The sequence below is a fragment of the Nyctereutes procyonoides genome, unplaced genomic scaffold (assembly GCF_905146905.1).
Source record: "Nyctereutes procyonoides isolate TBG_1078 unplaced genomic scaffold, NYPRO_anot_genome, whole genome shotgun sequence".
Classification (NCBI taxonomy): Eukaryota; Metazoa; Chordata; class Mammalia; order Carnivora; family Canidae; genus Nyctereutes; species Nyctereutes procyonoides.
The window spans coordinates 27572431-27591860 of NW_026575134.1; positions in this window are offsets into that span (position 1 = coordinate 27572431).

The following is a 19430-nucleotide window of genomic DNA, read 5'->3' on the forward strand; positions in this document are numbered from 1 at the left end:
TGAAGGTAAGTTTATCTTAATTTTAGCTTCATGCCCACTGAGCTAATGGAAGACAACATTGTAGCTTACTCTCTTTTCTCTTTGCTTGAGTTTTCGTGACGTTGACATTCCGGATTTTCTATATCACTTGTTGCTTAAGATAATTGAACTTTGCTGATTGGTGGTGTTGGCCCATATTCTTCCCAGGGTCCAGGGAACACGAAATCCAGGAACTTCAGTGCCAGAGTCTTGCCATCATCTAGATGGGAGGTTATTGATAATGCTTCTTTTATCATTGATTTAAACTAAGGTCTTTGTACATTTTAAGCTTTGTCCACCAACTGAGCTCCCTGGTCATGGAAGATTAAATATAGCTACAGTAATATAGTTTCCTCCAGGGAAGGCATCTAATGGGGAGAAATGAAAAAGTTCTCATTAGGCTTGTTCTGCGGGCTAATGTAGACAGTAGTAATAGAAACTTCATTTCTAGTGTTGGAATGTGAGTTAGTGGTCCTCAAGCTCCCTGCCCAGGAGTACGAATGAACTCGGAACATGTGTTCATGAGTTTGCCTGCATGTGAATAGTATATGGTCAGGAGCAAGCACAATGATGGTCAGTGCTCCACAGGAAGAATGGAGACATTTTGTCTATTTCCAGGATAGAGATGCCTTACGTCACTTCTCTACATGTCTTCTGGTCACTGCTCTCCCTCAGGAACTTGCTTAACTTACTGCCTGTTTCTCTTTGGCTCCTCAAACTGTTTCTTATAACTGCCCAGTACCACAGATTTATACTGAAGGGCTAGGAGTGGCCTTGCTTTTCTCCATTTCCAGTTTTTACTCATTATTCCTTTAGCATTACATTAGAAATAGAACTCCTCTGAAGCTCATACGACATTGTTAAGTTAATCTCTAGTTCCTCATTTGGGAAATCTTGTTTACTTATTTGCTTATTCACTGAATTTTTGGGTATATATGGTCCATTGTCTCCCTCCACTGAAACACCGTTCACTATTCTGAACAAATTCATAGGGTGTTTGTGAAAAACACACAACACCATAGCTACACTGTTATTCAATCTCCATTATTATAGTAAAGGAACCATGGACATATTTTGGTGACTTGCTCTCATGAAACATAGTAAAACATGTGACATAGTCTCACTTATAAAACCTAAATATATGAATGTATAAAAACAATTTTGTGTTGTCGTAGTTACCTTTTTGTTTTACTCTTAGTACACCTGATTTTAAATGCCATTTCTACCCATTACTTTGTCTTAACTTTATTTCTGTATTTAATTCTGTGGTCTACATTCTGCTTCTTAAAAATACCTATTTCTGTGGCTTCTATAATGTCATTTACATGAGTCCATTCAGGCTGTCATAACAAAATACCACAGACTGGGTGATTTCGACAGTAAACATCTGTTTTCTCACCACTCTGGAAGCTGGAAGTCCAAGAGCAAGGTGCCCTTGAGGCTGGTTTCTGGTAAAGGCAGTCTTCCTCTCTTGTAGATGGTCATCTTCTTGCAGGATCTCGTGTGTGTGTGTGTGTGTGTGTGTGTGTGTGTGTGTGTGTGAGTGAGAGAGAGAGAGAGAGAGAGAGAGAGAGAGAGAGAGACTAGAGCTCTCTCTCTCTCTCTCTCTCTCTTTTTAAGATTTGCTTATTTATTTTGAAGAGAAGGAGAGTGAGAGGATCCAGAGGGAGAAAGAAAGAGAATTTCAAGAAAACTCTGCAGTGAGTGGGGAGCCTGATGTGGGGCCTGGTCTCACAACCCTGAGATCATGACCTGAGCCAAAACCAGGGATCCGGTGCTCAACCAACTGTGCTACCCAGGCGCCCCTGGTGTGTCTCTTCTTGTGAAGAAGACACTACTCCCATCAGATCAGGGTCCTGCCCTTTATTAGCCCATTTAACCTTAATCACCTCCCTAGAGGCCCAATGTCCAAATAGTCACATAGGGGGTTAAAGCTTAAACATAGATTGGCGAGTGGGGGAGGGGAGGAGCATAATTCACTCCAAAAGGCCATTCTTTACAGGTTACAATACAAATTTCTTAACTTCCTGTGAGAGTTACACAGTTCATTATGCTTCTTTTAAAGATAGGAAAATTGATTACATAAAGACTATGACTTAAGGATAGCTCTGCCCAGCCAACCACGGTAGAGGTATGGTGTTTGTTTTCATGGCTGGTACCTCATGGGACACAATGTTACCAATACCTCAATAGATGACTATTGCACTGTTACATCATCTACAAATGGAGACTCCTTTACTTCTTCCTTTTTTACGTGTATTCCTCTTATTTCTTTTTCTTGCTATATTGCATTGGCTAAGACTCACAGTACTGTATGAGATCAGAGTGGAAAGAGTGCCTCCCCAGTTATTTAAAACGATAAAAACTGATTTTGAATCTGTTATTTTGGTTCTGATTTTGCCATCACTAACTTATTCTCTTTCCCTTTGGGATCCAAATATATGAAATTTGGGTTATTGAACCAAAAAATTATGAAACTCACCATTTCTGCAATTGTACCATGTGGTGTTTACTCATCAAAGAATCACCAAGTGAAGGGCCCCTGGGTGGCTCACTTGGTTAAGTGTCTGCTTTCAGCTCAGGTCATGATCCCAGGATCCTGGTTTCAAGTCCCATGGTGGGCTCCATGTTCAGCGGGGAGTCTGCTTCTTCTCCCTCTGTCCCTCCCCCCACTCTTGCTCTCTTTTTCTCTCTCTCAAATAAATAAAATCTTCAAAACAAAACAAAAACAAAAATGATTCACTGACTGAAAAGGCATTGTTTTCCCCTGGCACTGAGGTGGCAGTAGTGAGACAGTTAGATTAAAAACAAACAAAAAACAAAAAACCTAAAAATGGTGGTGAGAGTGGGAATCCTTGCTTGTGCCCAATTTTAAGGGAGAAAATGTTAGTCTTTCATCATTACATATGATATTAACTGTAGGCATTTTCTTGTAGATTAACCCTATCAAGCTGAAAAAGTTCTCCTCTATTCCTAACTTTCTGAGAGTTTTTCATGAATAAGTCCTAAATTTTGTCAAATACACTTTTCTAAAGTAATTAATATGATTATGTGATTGCTCTTACTTGGTGTGTTAATATGATAGATTACACTTTTTTTTTTTTATGTTAAGCCAGTCTTGAATCCCTACAATATACCCTAATTGGTCATGGCATAAAATTATTACTGAATTCTATTAGCTAATCTTTTGTTAAGGATTTTTGTACCTATATTCATAGTGGATATTGGTCAGTAGTTTTGTTTTCCTACTGTGTTTGTCAGGTGTCAGGGTAATACTGGCCTCAGAAAATGATGTGAGAAGTATTCTATCTTCTATTACTTTCTACAAGAATTGTGTAAAATGAATGGTAGTTGTTTTTTAAAATTTTATTAGAATTCTCCATTGAAACTAGTCCAATTTTTCTTCTTAATGAATTTTTAAATTGTGTATTCTATATTTTTTGTATTATAAGCTCTTCAGATTATCTATTTCATAATTGGTGATTTGTGTTGGATTGTGCATTTGAGGAAATTTCTCCATTTTATCTAAGTAGTCAAACATTTATATGTGTAGAATTATTTATTGTATTTTCTCTCCTTTTTTTAAAAAATAGTATTCTCTTATTATCCCTATAATGTCTACATGGTCTGCAGGGATATTCATTGTTTATTACTGATTTTGGTAATTTGTGTCTTTATTCTTCAGTTTTGCTAGGGGCCTGCCAGTTTTACTGATCTTTTAAAATAACCAGTTTTCTGTTTCATTTGTGTTCCATATTTTTCTGTGGTTTAAGATTTTATTTATTTATTTGAGAAAGAGAGAGTGAGCAAGCATGAGCAGGGAGAGAGAGAAGGAGACTCCCAACTGAGCAGGCAGCCTGATATGGGGCTTGATCTAGGGACCCTGAGATCATGACCTGAACTGTAGACAGATGCTCAACCAATTGAGCCACCCAGACACCTTGTACTTTTCTGTTTCTAAGATCACTGATACATGTTTTATCTTTGTTATATCCTACCTTCTGCTTTCTTTTTTTTTTCTCTTTTTCTTTTAATTTCTTAAGGTGGTAACTTAGTTTCTTAATTGGTATTTTACTTTTTCCTAATAAAAATATTTGGTTAGAGAAATAAGGTTTGTGCCCTATTATTTTCCCACCCAGACATATAAAACATTTTAATCAATTTATTGGGAGTGCTAAATACATATTAAAATGTTAGTGAATGTCCTTTTGCCATATTAGGTGAAAAAGGAGGTTAATAGAAGGAAGTCCTATACGTAGACCTGGGGATCTGAGGTGTTATAGGACAGAGACAGTATTTTCACTGGAACATTTTCATTGAATGCGGACTAGAATTGCAAACTCAAATACATGCTAAGGTCAGTATTGATCAGAAATGAGTAAAGTTGGTCCTGATTATATAGGAATGAATGAATGGGTTTTTAAATAACAATGGCTTCAGGGCATTACAGGTGGTAATTGACAGTCAGCCCCTCGTTTTAGCATTCAATAACTTCAGAGAACCATATGGAACATTAAGAGGGGGATTACTAGTACTTGACTCAGCTACTGTAGTGTAATGCTGTCAGGGAGCGGATGCAGATCCTGGACTACTGGCAGATTATGAACTGTCCCACATGATTCCCATCTTCTGATCTAGGTGCCCTGTGTACTCTGGAGAATGGGTAGGAACTTTGAACTAAAATGGGATTTTATCCCATGATTAGACTGTGTTATGCAACAAAGGTGAAGGGAGTTAGCAGAGGCAGTTAAGATCCCTAATCAGTTGATGTTGAGTTAATCAAAGGAAGATTGTCCTGGATGTGCTTCATCTAGTCAGGCTAACTCTTTAAGGGATTCATCCTGTCCCTATAGAGATTCAAAGTCATAGAGATACTCCCCTACTGACCTTGAAGAAGCAAGTGCTCTGAGTCCTACAGCCACAGGTAAATGTTTTTTTCAATAGCAGTGTAACCTTAGAAGAATACCCCCAGGCTCTGATAAGACCCCCGTGTGTAGCTAACATTTTTATTTCAGCCTCATGAAACCTCCCCAAAGAGAACCCATCTAAATTATGCCCAGATTTCTGACATACAGAATTTACGATATCGTTCAGACATCTGACTGGAGGTAATACTTTGGGGAAGTTCAGCCTCTTGTTAGGAGATGAAATACCTGGGAACAACCTGTCTGCTAACTGGTGATGTAATCTGGAGAAAGGATTATCGTACAGTAATCCTAGTTTCCTTCTTTGTCTCCCTTCATCTGTTCTTTTAACCTGTTGATCTTTGCTGACCTGCCAAATATTTCACCTTGAGAGGCTCATAGTCTATCCTCAGTTGTTGAATAAACTCTTCTCCATCCAGGCAGTGTGAGAACTTCATTTGCAGCCATTCTTATGGAGCTTGTATAGGGACTCGTACATTTTTTTTTTTAAGATTTTATTTGTTTATTCATGAGAAACACAGAGAGGAGAGAGAGAGACAGAGATACAGGCAGAGGGAGAAGCAGGATCCCTGAGGGAGCCCGACGTGGGACTCGATCCCAGGTCTCCAGGATCATGCCTGGGGCTGATGGCGGCACTAAACCGCCAAGCCACCTGGGCTGCCTGATATATGAGTGTTTTGAACTAGAATCATATCTTTGACACAAAGGCAAAAATGGAAAATAGACATTGTCAACCCTGGGTCCTTATTCCTCGTCTTTGAATGCAATGCATTTCCTTTAGAAAACTATGACCAGTCATAGTCATTTATTCGCCTGCATCTTTATTGACTGTGCCACCTCATAGCTTGTATTGTCCATGAAGACAAGGAGTTTGGCTGTTTTGTTCTACCAATAAAAGCCTATGAAAGGACTCAGCACAGGGTAGCTCAATAAATATTTTTTGAATGAATACCCTATCATTTAATGTGCCTGGTGTGTGTTCTGGACCTTCTTTCTCTGTTGTGTTTCTCCCCTATGTAATCAAAAGGTTGCTGAACAAGTACAAATCATAGCCTGAGGCTTAAGGTATTTATAATTTAGTTGAGATGAAGTGGAAGTCATTAATTAAGAATCATTCCAAAAAAAAAAAAAAAAAAAGATACATGCAGTCCAGAGAACGAGTACTAATGAGCCAGGGGAAGGATTTACTCGTGTGAGCTGAAGAAGTCAGGGATGGTTTCCTAAAGTAGGGAGAAAAAAATGGACTCAGAATATTAGAGAAAGTTTTAGGAGGAGAAAAATATCTGGAGCAGAAGACATGATTTTATCACTTGATACACCAATGGTTTGCAGTGGGTGAACTCCCGTCAGCTTGTGTATTTATGCGGGTTTTATTATTATTGTTGCAAATAGTTCCCAGGTATTTGTGGTTACATAAAAATCTAATCATACATTTATGAAGATAATGTTCTATTTTTTTTGAAGAGCCAACAATTCCTATGATTTTCATGCATGAGCCAATTTCTAGACTCTTGTTTTTCATCTTCAGTATAAGATACCTCCCTACACACACACTCACACACACACACACACACACACCCCTCCATTGTCTTGTGTTTTGGTCTGACTTGAGGGTTGTATCCTTTCTCAAAAGCACAAACATGACACACCAAGTTCCTATTTGATTTTCCTTGATGTTATTCTGTTTATGTAATAACCAGACCATGACCGACTTCTTTAATGAGATTTAATGAGATCCTATTGGCTTAGCTTAGACCTATCAGAAACACTGATGCCTTATATTAATAAAAATTATTAGGAGGGTTTTTTTCCCTCTCATTAATTGGATTCCCATTCAATTGTTGTTACCATTGTTCATAGAACAAAGGGAAATTCTTCAAAATATTAATTGTCAATGTTGCCAGGCTCTACTGGTATCTAGTAAATAAAATGCTTAAGTTTTATTTTACTTTGTTCTAGTTCCTTATACTACTAGAACTTGTGTATGGATTTTCTATCTGGTGTGATCATCTCCATATATATATATATATATATATATATATATATATATATATATATACTTGTTAATAGAGGAGAAGAGTAATGACAATTATAGAAGCAAAGTAGGATTAATCCACAAGACCAAATGGCAGCCAATCTTTTTTGTACCAATCCTATTAGAGCTCTCACTGGAAGGTGAAAAATATAACCCAGGGATTTCCTGAGAAGATTCATCCTTGTAGCCTATAGATTCCTTCTGCTTGGTTCTCCGTGCTGGGCCAATGTCTAGTTCTCAATTTTCTTATCTTCAAATATAAAAGTAAATATATTTCTATATCCATTAAAAGGTCATCTTCATTATCTTTTGGTGATTTGACTCAATTTCAAATTTAGCAGTTGAGTCGAAACTCAACCAAATAAAATTAAGGAGTACTTATTTATTCTTTGTGTAGTATACCTGTTTTAGAGGCAACTCCTTAAATTAAGAAAAAGAAATACTACGGGATGAGAGAAAGTGAAGCAAAACATGAATCTGGTTGCATGAGGGCAAGCCACTTTCCCTTTCAACTGGGCCTCTTGCTCTTCAAAAGAGATTGATCATATGGTGATTGAGCTATATAGGATCAGTTGCATGGTTTACTCCCTCTCATAACAAACTAAAATACGCATGAAAATTCATCAGCAAAGTCACAGAGAAGCAACCCGGGAAAATCTGCAGGAAACTCAGCATTTCCCACCTGGGAACCATGTCTCTCATGTAGGACATTGGTCTCCAACCTCCTCCCCATAGACTATGTCACTTCATCCTCTGGATCTTAGGCCTGCTATTATCGTTGCTCTTGCTATATTATGTTTTATTTTATTTTATTATTATTATTATTTTTGCTATATTATGTTCAGTGTACGTGTCTACCTGTCTGTGTTCCCTACTAGACTGTTAGCTCATTGAAGAACAGGACAGATTCTGATTAATTTTTATCATCAGTATCTTCCTTAGAATCTGCCTCTATAGTAGACATCCCAAAATAAACTGTGCTTGTTAAGAGGTGACACTACTGATCTACTTCCAGTAGTCTGTGAATTTAAACGTTTTACCCAGTTTTATATGTGAAGATATGCATGTGTAGACCAGTGGCTGGCTGGATGGGTGAAGGGATGGATGGATCCATGTAAGATAAAAAGTCTAGATGAGGCTCATGGTGTGATGACTGCCTGCCACACATTGTGCTAAGTATTAGAGTTACACCACACAATCTGATTATTTTTCCTGGGGCCTCTCACATTTATTCAGCATAAGCCCTAGAGTATAACCTGCCATTTGGGAAAGGAATACCTTCCCGGTTAAGTGGAACTGAATATCTTATTTAAGTTCAAATCCTCTGCCTTTGCCATGAATTCACACCAAATGGAATTGACTTGTTCAGAGATATTCACAACTTTGTGTTTTAGTGCTATTTTCAGATGCAGTAGAAAATAAGAAATAAAATATATAAATTGCTGTTTCTCACAACATAGTATTGGAGGGGAGGGAATCAGTGGTTTTAATAAATTATGACCAAGGGTTGGTGTTCAAGTAACACATATGCACACCCCCTCCCCAGGAATTCAGTCACATACCCTGAGCTGACCTGATAGCTCTCTGTTGTTGACAGATTGATGCTAAGAATGAGGAGAATTTAATACAGAATAAAAATGCAACTGTCTATGGGGAGGGCTGCTGGAGACAAGTGCCTGCAGCAGAGAGGCTGGGGAATGAATTTTTCAATGTGGATAATGAAGTGTGGTGTCAGTGGAAGCCAGTGGTAATTAGCAATGTGTGTAATAGGATGAACTTGGGTAAACTTGTCACCTCAACACTTCCAGGTGACCAGCAGCACAAGTGAAAGGCGAAGTGCATAAATGTCACTCTTACCCTTTGGTAGGAAAAGAAAAAAAAAGGTGAAAGGTGGTGGGAATCGATGAAGCAGCTGGATGAGAGCCTTTGGAACAGAGAATATTCATTACTTATGTTTGTATATTCATTCCTCATGTAAAATGTGCTTTCACAGAACTGTTTCCATAGTTATAGCAGGCTCCATCGTTTTTTTTTTTTCCATGATTGTTTTCTCATTATGTAGGTAATTTGAGTACATGTAGTAAACTTGGGAAGAACAGAGAAGAAAGTAAAAATGCCTCCAGTTAAAGAGAGATAATCATCGTTAATATTTTGGCATATTTTCTACCAGACAGCTTTTATGTGAAGATTTTACTAACAGGTGTACTCATACTATATTTACAATTTTATCTGATGTTCCATCTAACACTTGAGCAGTTTTGAGCAGTTAGTAGAAACGTCGTAACTTCAGCGAGCTTTCACTGTGCTGACTGCGGTCTAAGCGCGGTATATGCATCATGATGCAGTTACAGCAGTCCTGGGGGCGGGCGCTCTTACCACCTTCATTTCACAAGTGCGGAAGTTGAGGCACAGAGGGGGTATCTTTCCTAGTGTCACATGGATAATAGATACCAGAGTTGGCACTTAATGACAAGGAGATTGATTCCAGAATCCATAATCTCTTATCTCTTATCAGATCAGGGGTCAGCAGGGTTTTTCTGTAAATATTTGAGGCTTTGTAGGTCTTATGTGTCTGTCTCAACTACTTCGTTATGCTATTGAAGAAAATGACTGTAAGTGAGATATAATATACGATAATAATGAGATATAATATACAATAATGAGATATAATATATGATGAATAATAAGATGTAATATACGATAAGTAGAGGAGCATTTCTGTGCTCCAATAACATTTTATGGATGCTGGAAATTTGAATTTGCTCTAGTTTTCATGAGTCACAAAATAGTATTTTTATTTTTATTTATTTATTTTTAAATATTTTATTTATTTATTCATGAGAGACAGAGAGAGGAAGAGACACAGGCAGAGGGAGAAGCAGGCTCCATGCAGGGAGCCCGACGTGGGACTCAATCACCGGCCTCCAGGATCAGGCCCTGGGCTTATGGCTGCGCTAAACCGCTGAGCCAACTGGGCTGCCCACAAAATAGTATTTTTAAATGTGTTTTCAACCACTTAAAAATGTAAAGACTATTTTTAACTTGACACCTAAACAAAACCAGGCTGCTGATAGTAGTTCCTGGATACTTTCATTAGATAAGCTGATGCTTTATTCACTATCAGGAGCATCTCCAGTACTTAAGATTTAGGTTGTTTCAAACATAAAATGTTAAAATAAATAAATAAATAAATAAATAAATAAATAAATAAATAAATAAATAAATAAATAAAAATTTTATTTCAAAGAAAAATTGACCAAGATAAATGGTGCTATGGGGGATCCCTGGGTAGCTCAGCGGTTTAGCACCTGACTTTGGTCCAGGGCGTGATTCTGGGGTCCCGGGATCAAGTCCCACATCAGGCTCCCTGCATGGAGCCTGCTTCTTCCTCTGCCTGTGTCTCTGCCTCTCTCTCTCTCTCTCTCCCTCTCTCTGTCTCTCATGAATAAATAAATAAAATCTTAAAAAAAAAGAAAAAATGGTGCTATGCTGAATGTGCATAAAACTTTCACTATTTTTATAATATTTTCTTAGGTACTTTTTTATGTAATCACCCAGTGCTCATCACAACAAGTGAACCCCTAATCCCCATCACCTGTTTTGTCCATTCCTCCAGCCACCTCCTCACTATTAGCCATTAATTTGATCTTTTTAGTTCAGAGTCTGTTTCTTCTTTCTTTTTTAAAATATTTTATTTATCTATTCATGAGAGAGAGGCAGAGACACAGGCAGAGGGAGAAGCAGGTCCCCGTGGTAGGGGTGGGAGGAGGACTGATGCAGGACTCGATCCCAGGACCCCAGGGATAACCCCCTGAGCCAAAGGTAGACACTCAACCACTGAGCCACCAAGGTGGCCCTTTTCCTTGTTTCTCTCCCTTCTTTTTCCCTTTTCTCCTCTGTTTTGTTTCTTAAATACCACAAATGAATGAAATCCTGTGGTATTTGTCTTTGTTTACTGACTTATTTTGCTTAGCATTATACTTTCTAGCTCCATCCAGGTTGTTGCATTATGTGTATGTGAAAATATACATTGCCTTCCCACCCCCATATCTTCATTTTTATATTCATCATGTTGAATGCTTAAAAGTGGGCTTTGAAATGTGTACTGCTTACTATTTCCATCTCTTTTTTTTCCCTACTCCCCCCATTTTTAAGCCCTGGACACTGTTTACTCAGCTATCCAGTAGAGTTGCAACATGGCCTTTCTGAAAAATCGGTATGATGTAACACTAACGTGGTGGTGTGTGTGCGTGTGTGTGTTCTGATTACCTGGTCATAATAGGTATACACCTTAAAGCCTTTACAGCATCTTCCTGTATTCCTTGCAAGATTGCAAAAATGGAATGTTACTATTTTATCAGCAAGGTATCAAAATGCATTTATAAATCATTCTCAGCTTCAATCATGAATAAATCATTTAATCATTTGCTATTAGCAATTTAAAAACTATTATATATTATAAATATAGTTTATATTATATATAAGTATATAAATACAGTATATCTTCTCCAATTCCATAGGTTGTCTTTTTTTTTCCCCATAGGTTGTCTTTTTTTTTATTTTTTAATTTTTTTTATTTATTCAGGAGAGACACAGAGAGAGAGGCAGAGACACAGGCAGGAGGAGCAGGCTCCATGCAGGGAGCCAGACGTGGGACTCGATCCTGGGTCTCCAGGATCACACCCTGGGCTGCAGGTGGCGCCAAACCGCTGCGCCCCCGGGGGCTGCCCCATAGGTTGTCTTTTATGCATTTATCAACATTCATCAATCCATGCACACACGGGCTGCTTCAATATCTTGATTATTGCAAATAATGCTGCTATAAACATAAGGGTTCATGTAGCCCTTTGAATTGGTGTTTTTATATTCTTTGAGTAAATACCCAGTAGTGCAATTCCTGGATCTTAGGGTAGTTCTGTTTTTGACTTTTTGAGAAACCTCCATACTATTTTCCACAGCGACTGCCCCAGGTGGCAGTCCCACCAACAGCACACGAGGGTTCTTTTTTCTCTACGTCTCTGTCAACACTTGTTTCTTGTGTTGTTGATTTTAGCCATTCTGAGAGTTGGGAGGTGATACCTCATGCTAGTTTTGAGTTGCATTTCCCTGATGACAGTGATGATGAGCATCTTTTCACATGTCTGTTGGCCATCTGGATGCCATCTTTGGAGAAATATCTGTTCATGCTTTCTGCCCATTTTTTAATTGGATTATTTCTTTTTTGGGTGTTGAGTTGTCTAAGTCCTTTATGTATTTTGGATACTAGCCCTTTATCAGATATGTCATTTGCAAATATATTCTCCAATTCCATAAGTTGCTTTTTAGTTTCATTAATTATATCCTTTGCTCTGCAGGTTTTATTTTGATGTAACCCCAATAGTTTATTTTTCCTTTTGTTTGCCTTGTTTCTTTAAAAGTTTGGTAAAATCTGCCTATGAAGATATTTAGTCCTGGACTTCTGTTTGTTGGGAGGTGTTTTTTTTGTTTGTTTGTTTGTTTTTTGTTGTTGTTTTTACTTCTGTTCTTTTTTAAAAAAAACATTTTATTTATTTATTCATGAGAAACCGAGAGAGAGAGAGATAGAGAGAGAGAGAGAGGCAGAAACACAGGCAGAGGGAGAAGCAGGTTCCATGCAGGGAGCCCGACGTGGGACTCAACCCTAGGTCTCCAGGATCCTGCCCTGGGCTGAAGGTGACGCTAAACCGCTGAGCCACCAGGGCTGCCCTCACCCTATGTCTTTTGATTGGAACATTTAGTCCATTTACATTTCACGTAGTTATTGATAGACATGTATTTACTGCCATCTTATTACTTGATTTGTGGTTGTTTCTGAAGATTTTATCTGATCCTTTCTTGTCTTTCTTTCATGTTTTGCTGATTTTCTTTAATGATATACTTGGATTTTTCTCTTTATTTTTTTTTTGGATATTTATTAGTGATTTTTGATTTGTGATTGCCATTAAGTTTGTGTATACCATCTTCTGCATATAGCAGTCTATATTAAGTTGGTGGTTAAGTTTGAACCCATTACCCCTCCCTTCTCCCACATTTTAAGTTTATGATGTCATATTTTGTATACTTTTAATGTGAGTTCCTTGACTGATTTTTTACAGAATTATTAATTTTTGCTGATGTTGTATTTCCTATCTTCCTACTGTAATTTTTGGTCTCTGCTTTCCACTCAAAGAGTTCCTTTAATAAGTATATGCTGCAGGGCTGGTTTAGTGGTCATGAATTCCTTTCATTTTTGTTTAGGAAAGTCTTTATTTCTCCTATTCTGAATAATAGCCTGGCTGAATAGAATATTTATGAATAGAATATTTATGACAGTGAGTTTTTCCCACTCAGCACTTTGAATAGATTATGCAGTTATTTCTGGCCTGGAAAGTTTCCACTGAAAAGTGCACTGAGAGGCTTATGGGGTTTCCTTTGTATGTAACTGTCTTGTTTTGTCTTGCTGCTTAGATTTTTTTCCTTATCACTATCTTTTGCCATATTAATTATGATATGTCTTGATGTGGATCTACTTTTTTTTTTTTTTTTTTTTTTTTTTTTTTTGTTGGGGGTTCTCTGGGCCTGCTGGATATCTGTTTCCTTCCCCAATACAGAGTTTTCAGTTATTATTTCTTCAAATAACTTCTGTGCCTCTCTCTCTCTCTCTCTCTCCTTTGTCTAAGACTTCTATAAATGAATGCTGTTATGTTTCATGGAGTCCCTGAGTTTCCTAACTCTATTCTTGTTTTGCATAATTCTTTATTTCCCTTCTTTGTTCAGTTTGATTATTTTCCATTGCTCTGTCTTTTAGGTAATCAATTCATTTCTCTGCTTCTTCCATCCTGCTGTTTATTCTGTTGAGTGTGTTTCTCATTTCACTTATTAAGCCTTTTATCTCTGCTCTTTATTCCTTATCTCTGTGTAATGGTCTCACTGATGTCCTCCACTGTGTTCTCAAGTCCAGTGAGTATCCTTAGGATCATTGCTTTAAATTCTCCATTAGGCATGTGACTTATATCTGTTTTTGCTTAGATCCCTGGCTGTGGCCTTGTTCTGTTCTTTCATTGGATAAATATTCCTCTATCTTCTCATTTTGTCTAAGTCTCTGTGCCTGTTTCTCTGTGTTAGGAAAGTCAGGTATATCCTCTGTCCTTGAGGGAATTGGCTTTCTGAAAAAGAGGTCCTGGAGTACCCTGCAGTCTAGTGTCTGCTGTTCCCCAGGGGTGCCACTTCTTGGTGTGTCTCTATTGGGTGCTGTATGCACTCTGCTGTTGTGTCCTAGGTGCTTTCTCTTTCAGGCCTGTCAGTTGCAGAGGCTCTCTTTGACTGCTGTGGTGTTGTTTTCCTGGCCCGAATGTGGATGTTTTCACTAGGGGTGCTCCGTTTGGTTTGTAAAATAAGACCTGCCACTGCTGCAGCCAGAAACACGGCCTCACAAAACTCCTGGATCATAGATGAGGCTCACAGGGGCTTGGGCTGGTCTTCTGTGGGAGAGATTGAGGCAAGCATGGCTGGGAAGGTAGGTTCTTCCTGGAAGAATGTCTTAGCATAAACGAGTTAGGTAGGGAATGTAGGTGCTGGTTCCCACACATGGCTCTGTGTTTATGCAGAAGGGTGAGGGAGGGAGATGGTACCTGCAGGTTTCTTTGTTCCCAGTTGAGTCTGTTCCTTAACTCTGTCTGTCTGGGACATACGTGGAGATGAGTCACTAACCTCCCCACTGTGTGCCCCAGGTATGCTTCAGATTGGTGTTTTCACACTGTATGTCCACAGGCTGTTTGCCTTGCCTTTCCTCCAAGAGCCATTCTGCTGTCCATAGAGCTGTACCAGAACCAAGCACATGGACCTTTAAAACTTGAGGCTTCAAGACCCACTGGTGGCATGAAGGCATGAAATTTGAGCTCTCTCACTTCCTAAGCCAATTGCTATTGGGCTTCATTTTCCCCCGTGCACCCCCCCCCATGTGCTCGTGTGTCTCCTTCCCTTCTCCATGACCACAACTGCCTCCTCACCACACCAGCCAGGATTTGTTTGTCTCTCAAGCTGCACCTTTGCATTTTCTACCTTCTTCAATATGGCTTCTTCTCTACTTTTATTTTTTTTTAATTTAATGTAATTTAAATTTGATTAGTTAACATATAGTGTATTATTAGTTTCTGAGGTAGAGTTCAGTGATGCATCGTTGCATATGGCACCCAGTGTTCACTATATCACATGTCCTCCTTAATGACTGCCACCCAGTTACCCCAACCCCCTCCCCTCTCTTTTCTACCTTTAATTGTGGAGTTTGACTATCTCCAGATTGATTTCTGGGGTATTTAGGATGGTTTGATAATTATCTAGTTATATTCATGGTATGAGGCAAGCCTAGCGTGGTCCTATGCTGCCAGCATCTTCTCCTCCTCTTATATACTTTTGTAGGCTCTGTTCTGAGACTTGGTCTGCTCAGAGGAAATGAATACCTCTATTACAAAACAATATCAGGGATATACCAACATAGACTCCTACAGCTATTCTAAAAGGAGAGCATGTTTTGTTGCTGCTGTAGTTGAGCAGATATTGAATTAATGTATTGGCATCATGGGAAAGAAAATATTTTTTTAATATAAGGTAACCACATTTAAAGATGAGTTAAGGCAGTCCAGTGCTTTCCTTAATAATGTTTAAGAAAATTCTTTTGAGAAATTTTCTAAAATTTATTATCTAAGGTGTTCTATGTGTTTTGTATCTGAAGATGACAAACCATTGGAGAGCAAGGAAACAAATTAAAACTGTAAATTTAATTGAGCATTCTTTAATTTTATCCATGCCAAACACCTTTTCCTCCATTGGCTTTGATTTGATTTCTCTTAGAAATTGGTTTTATAGAGGGATGTCTGTTTTCTTGAATATTGATTTTTTAAAGCATTAAATAAATGCTATTTTATTACTTTCATTATAATAACATAGACTTGAAGTCAAAAGATGCTGAGATTTCATTTAAAGTCTTGGAAATGAGGGGTGCCTGGGTGACTTAGTTGGTTAAGCATCTGACTTCAGCTCAGGTCATGATCTCGGGATCCTGGGATCCAGCTCATTGCTCAACAGGAAGTCTGCTTGTCTCTTTACTGCTCCCCATGTCCTATTCTGTCTCTCAAACAAATAAATAAAATCTTTAAAACCAAAACAAAACCCCCTGGAAGTGGTTTTCCCGGTGACAATTTAAACATGTGCCACTAGACGGCGATGTGGCTAGCAGTTATTTTGCCCCCTGGTTTTAAAAATTAAATTTTCTTGAAGATATAATTAACATAGAACATTATATTAGTTAGTATTGCTTTTAAAAGCCAGTGAAATTGAAAAGACAGATTGAGTGCTGCCCAGATGGACAGTGGTTGTCACTGTCTGAGAAAGCAGAGTTGTGCCAGCGTGGTTGGCCCCTATGGAAGCCGGGGATTCAGAGACCTACATCTGTAGCTCCATGTGCTCTTAGAGGCCACATGTATTTGCTCAGCATCATGCCCTAGGTGGGCTCCCATAGTACCCTGGTCACTGCTGCTAAATGTAAGGAGAAGTGAGGAACCAAGCATGGAAAGACCTGGGCAAACCGATCAACGCCACAGAACAAGCAGCCCAAAGCTTCCATACACCTGTTAGGGGTGTTTTGTCCACGTAAAGATCCAAATTTGTGAAGCAATGAACATGTGTTTGTTGGTAGTCTTCCAAAAGCTGGCCTTTCCCCTACTGGAATTGATGGGTTCAGGCACCATAATGGAGCCCCAAGAGACTTTAAATCATAAGTGCAGTTCCGGTGTTTAAAGGGGGTATTTTAAACTCCGCAGGGATTTCCTTCTACATTCTCCAGTACCTCAGTGGTGAATTTCAAAGTTTGATATCCTCTGAACTGACTTCCTTTCTTCTTTATCACCATACGATTCCACATGGAAAACTAATCTCCCTTGTATCTCAAAAGAACTCTGATTTTCTACTTTTCATAGCATACTTAAAATCTCTGTCCAGCAGCCAGGGCTGTACATTTTACATAATTACCAAGAGAAAGAGGCAGTTCCTTGCTCTAACCATGTCGGTCCACTTACATGTTACGGATGCCCCCATTCTCTTAGGTCAGCACATCTTTTTGAGGGTGATATGTTCTTGGCTGGAAATTTCCTTTTGCATGACCATTCTACATCCTCTCCAGACACCTGTGAAACAAACCTCCATCACGGCCTTTGGGAAGATTTTCGAGAACCTCACTCCATCTATATGAAATAGAATGACCTAGTCGCCCAGTCCCTTTTTTAATGCTCCACTGTATCCTAGAAGATGTTCTGTTATAATATTTATATTATAGGGCACCTGCATGGCTCAGTTGTTGAGCATTTGCCTTTGGCTCAGGTAGTGATCCCACAGACCTGGGATCGAGTCCTGCATCCAGCTCCCTGTGGGAAGTCTGCTTCTCCCTCTGCCTGTGTCTTTGCCTTTCATGAATAAATAAATAAAAATATTTTAAAAATATTTATGTTATGTTGATTGCAGGGTTGTATTTTGTTTTGCTTCCTATTTTCAGGATTTTTTTTTTTTTTTTTTTTTTTTTTTTTTTTTTTTTTTTTTTGGTATTTGCGATGCCCACAAACTGAAGTCTGTCGGAGTGGCTTATTCTGTACTGTCATTAATCGAACCAGTGGGTCTTGACCCAGGCTAAATTTGAGAATCACTTAGAAAATTGTTTAAAATGCCAGGGGCTTGGCGATTCTGATGTGTGGCAGGTTTGAGAACCTCTGTCCTAAGCCATAGTCAAGAGGCCTGCTTACAGATCCAGCTGTGAAATTCTTCTCGGACATAATCATGCCATTCTTTTTTCTCCTCCATTGACAAGCCAACTGTATCATTTTTGAGACTCATCTCCAGCCCTATTTGATGTTCTGCCCATTTCTAACGGAAGACTGAGCACTGCTCAGTCTATTTCCAGAGCTGCCATGAATATTTATACGTTGCCTGCATCTTTACAAATTAGAGAACAGCAAGATGAATGAGAGTAGTGAATCAGAGAAGACACACAGTGTGATGCGGGCAGAAATTTACTATCTCATTTCTATTTAAAACCTGATGACTCAGAGAAGGAGGCAGTCCGCTTCCATTTCAGTAAATTCCTTAATGCTCTCCAGCATGGCACTTCGGATTTTAGCACGACTGGGGGTGACTTGATTTATTCCCAGGAAGAATATGGCTCTATGGGATGTGTGTGAGTATGTGTGTGTGTGTGTGTGTGTGTGTGTGTGCATGAGACTATGTAGTTAAGTTAGATTATTTTAAAATACAATAAAAAAAAGACATCACTAAGCTAATTGTTAATTATTTTTGTTAAGCCTCATTATCTATGTTGCCTTGGTGATGGGGATGTACCTCCGACCCCTAATGAGTAATTCTTAAGTCTGACAAAATGCTATTTGTTTCTAAATTGACTTTTAATGCCTTTGGTTTGCATTTTCTTCACTTAGTTAGCTTCCCAACAATTATTCATTAGATTTTCTTGCCTTTCCATCTTTCTCGTGCTCAAGTTCAAAATAGATTTTTATAGGAGACAAGTGTCGAGATTGATTGTGGTAATGTAACGATTTGACACTTCTGTGCTGGAAGGGCACAGAGACAACAATAATATGCATCCTTTTATCTTAGCTTTTGATGATCTAGCAAATGTGGAACCATTTAAACATCGCACATCGTAGCATCAAGTAAGGGAAGTTTTCTCATTATGGTATTCACATGCCTGTACCATAAATGCAGTGGTGAAGGCAACATAATTTCAGCAGACAGGAGGCACAGAGGGGTTGAGTGTGGTCTGTGGCATAAAATCACAGTTCGATATTATTCATTTCAGACTTAAACTTCAATACATCACCAAGAATCATGAAGACAGGGTTGCAAATCAGTCTTCTGGCTGCATAGACCCTTACTTCCAAAACTTCCAATTTCTCTCCTCACTTTTAACCACTTGGACAGGTAAATGTTGCTCGCTGTGATCTAAGAGCTCAGGGTATCCTTCTTCACCGTGGTCCAAACTGTCCATCTTTGCCAGAGTCATTGGAGTGAGAAAGTCTGACTTTACAGCAAAAACGTGGAAGCTTCCCACTCTTTCAAAGCTAGCCATTTCATTAGGCATTTATTCTTAACCAAATAGGTAGCGTGTGCATACTTTGTATTAGGCTCCATACTAAGCATTGAAGTTAAATCATTTCTTACTTATTTGGGAGAGAGGGAGACTTATTTGTCTAGCAGGGAGACAAGATACTAAATTCAAACATATTATCAGATATTCACTGAAAACCATGATAAGTGCTATGCGGTTGAGGCTTTGGAAAATATGACAACCTTAGACAGAGAAGTCAGGGTTAAACTGAGGGGTCAGACAAAAATGAATATTCGCTGAAGGAATAATGTTTGAGTTCAGATTTGAAGGATTTTAATACACATATTTT